Here is a 3,252-nt window from a genome sequence, read left to right on the forward strand (position 1 = left end):
AACTGCCTAGTTCCTGAATTTTCTCGACCCTAGCATGGATTTTGACTCTTTCGAAACTCAGTCTTCGACTTCTGCTGTCTGTCATCACTATATGAAGGAGCATGAAGCTCTCAATTTGGAAATTTATGATTTAAATGTATGGATGTATCAACAACAAAATTCGAAGTGGAACCGGCTTGACATACTTTTGGATCTGCAACAAAAATTTTCTATCTTGAAAGATGAAGTTGATGCTCTGAGAAGCATTATCATGGGACTTCAGATACATGTGGTTCATCCAACCAACGCTTTTCCAGAGCCCCATCGCGACATAGACCTCAACATGCCTCTGAATTCTGAAGATTAAACACTTCTCTCATGTTTGGTTTTTAATGTATTTTCATTTTGTATCAATTTTGGTGAATATAGACCACTAGACAAATAAGAGTGTTGGTAGAATATGGCCTTTTCGTAGTAATTTAAGTCAAAGACATTGGAAAAAAATTGACACTCCAGATATCTTGGAACAAACTGATCATATAATTATCCCAGATATTTATTGTGACTCGACACAAATTTAATAAAAATCAATACTCATTCTTGTTAAAAAAAATATTAAAAAAATAAATAAAATACAAATTTCTTAATACTTCAAAAATAAAATTAAAATTAAAATACAACAAATTCTATACTTATTGACTTTCAAAACACTTTCCACTTAATTAAAAAATAAAATAAAATATAATTTATTAAATATAATCCCTAGATTAACACATCCTCGCTAAAATTAAATTCCTACTAAATCACACGCTCATATTTGAACAATATATGTGCCTACCAACCTACATAACACTATCTAAACTCATTACAAAATTTAAAAAACTTTATAAAATAAATATTCCACATATTACTTATATCTTTGTAAAAGTATAAATCATTAAAAAATATAAGATTTATCTTTTATAATTTTAAACATTTCAAATACCCTAATTAACTCGATATTATACAAAATCAAATAGATATTTTTAATATAAGTAAAGTTAAAGTACTTGCTATTTCATTGTTATTAAAAAAAATCCAATTTCTTTCTCATCCAATTTCTTTCACATCTTTATTATTATTAGTAAATATATTTGATATAATAAAATTAAATTATCTATATAATCGAGTGGATCTATATATATTTTGTGTTCAAAACCATTTCTTTATCAATATAATTAACATAACAAAATTAAAGCATTTGTATAGTTTTAATAATTAAAGCATTCGTATAGTTTTAGTGGGTCTAATTGTTAATATCAAATAATTGTTTTTTTTTGTGTTATAGGTTTAAAATTATACATGGTTAAAAATTGCATTTGACTTATTGTGATGAGCCTTATTTGTTTTTTTTATAAGTTATATGTTTAAACTATACATGGTTAAAAATTCCATTTGGCTTATTGTGATGAGTCTTAAAGGGTAAATGTTCTTTATTTGTTTTTTTATAATTCATATGTTTAAAACTATACATGGTTAAAATTTGCATTTGGCTTATTGTGATGAGTCTTGAAGGGTAAATGTTCCCTGGAGTGATACCTCTAAATGATTATTGATGAGAATTTTACTTGAAAAAATCATCCTATTCTAGTATAATCCAAACATGGGAAACTCAATTTAATCTTGATCCTTGTCAAATTAGAAGCCCTAGCTAGTATTAACTTGTGAGTTCTGAGTATTGGCTTCACACAATTATCAATTATCAAAGAAAAACAAAACTAAAATATTTAAACAAAGAAAAAGTAGCACTTTGATGTCCACATGTGTCGAAATATTTATTTTTTTGTCAGTTGTAAACAAAATCAAATTGAATCTATGTTTGATATGACAAACACTAAAATATTTCTAGATAATTTAACTTTTCTATATTTTGACTTTTTGTCTTATTTTTCAGTCAATTTTATCTAAAATTTACCTAAAATTTATTGAAATACCAAATTTAAATTTTATAATTTTCATAATCCTAACACACCATTAAAAAAAAATCACCGCACTATCTAAAATAAAATAAAAAACTACAATCTCATCATCAATCATCCCACCAAATTTAAAGAAAAAATCCAAAACTATAAAACAATTACACTAGCCCATAAATTTCTATGTAGGGAAAAAAAAGTTTAATAGGTTCATGTCTGGAAATAGAAAAGGTGTGAGAAAAATTCAAATGAGCTCATGTTTGGCAACCTGAAAAGGTGTGAGAAAAAGTGAAACCGGTTCATGTTTGGTACCTACAAAAGGCGAGTTCTTTTAAATTTGAAAGCAGGAAAGTTAAGAACACATTTCCTTTAAAGCCACCTGTTGGCCTTACGGTTTCACAATTCTATATCACTTCTTTCCCTGAGTTAGTTTAAAAGAAAATTTAAAATGGTTTTTTAATTATGAGCGGGATTCTCAAATATGAAGACTAGAAATGTGATATATATTTATATTTAATTGGCTCATAAATATTATTAAGTAATATGAAAAAGATTAAAATTAATAATTGCATCAAATGTTGCAAAGGAAACATTGTAAGTCGATAGCATATGGAGAAAGAGCATAGATAAAGACAAATGTGATATGTTACAATATGAGTGAGAGAAATATTAATATTATTCAATAAGGTCTTGAAATGCAATGTTAAACAACGAAGATTTTCTCCAATGTAAGTGTTATGATATCTTAACATGTCAGAATAGGGATTTTTTGAGTTGGATTATCTGTTAACATCTATGGATATTGCAATGGTTAGCTCAATAGAATAGATCTTAAAATTCCTACTACTACAATCAAGTTATGCTCGACTTAGTGAATGTTAGCAGAATGACAAAGCACGACATAGATCCCATGAAATGAATATGGAATGACAATAGAAAAGCCACAAAATGCAGCACCATGAAAGCAACATTTACCCTGAAGAAGCTGGAAGTGGGTAAAATCTCCAACAACATGAAGGGTTGTATATTACAAATTATTTTTAATCAATAGTAAAGGCAAAAATAGAATAAGGAAATGGTTGAATATATCTGGGCATATAGAGCCATGAATGAGAATAACCCTCCATCACATTGTTAAATATTTCAACTACATATGTTCAAAATACATAAGCACAACCCCACACAAGAAACAAAATTTGCATTATCCTTTCAGAGAAGTCAATTGTCCAAATTTAAAATCAACATCCAAACATTCCAAATAAGGCAGACAGAGCAGCTAATAATCTTGTCCTATCTACTCCTATTAGGCTAAGGGTTA

The sequence above is a fragment of the Pinus tabuliformis genome, chromosome 1_1, assembly GCF_031772625.1.
Source record: "Pinus tabuliformis cultivar Carrire ecotype Pingquan chromosome 1_1, CPIR1, whole genome shotgun sequence".
Lineage (NCBI taxonomy): Eukaryota > Viridiplantae > Streptophyta > Pinopsida > Pinales > Pinaceae > Pinus > Pinus tabuliformis.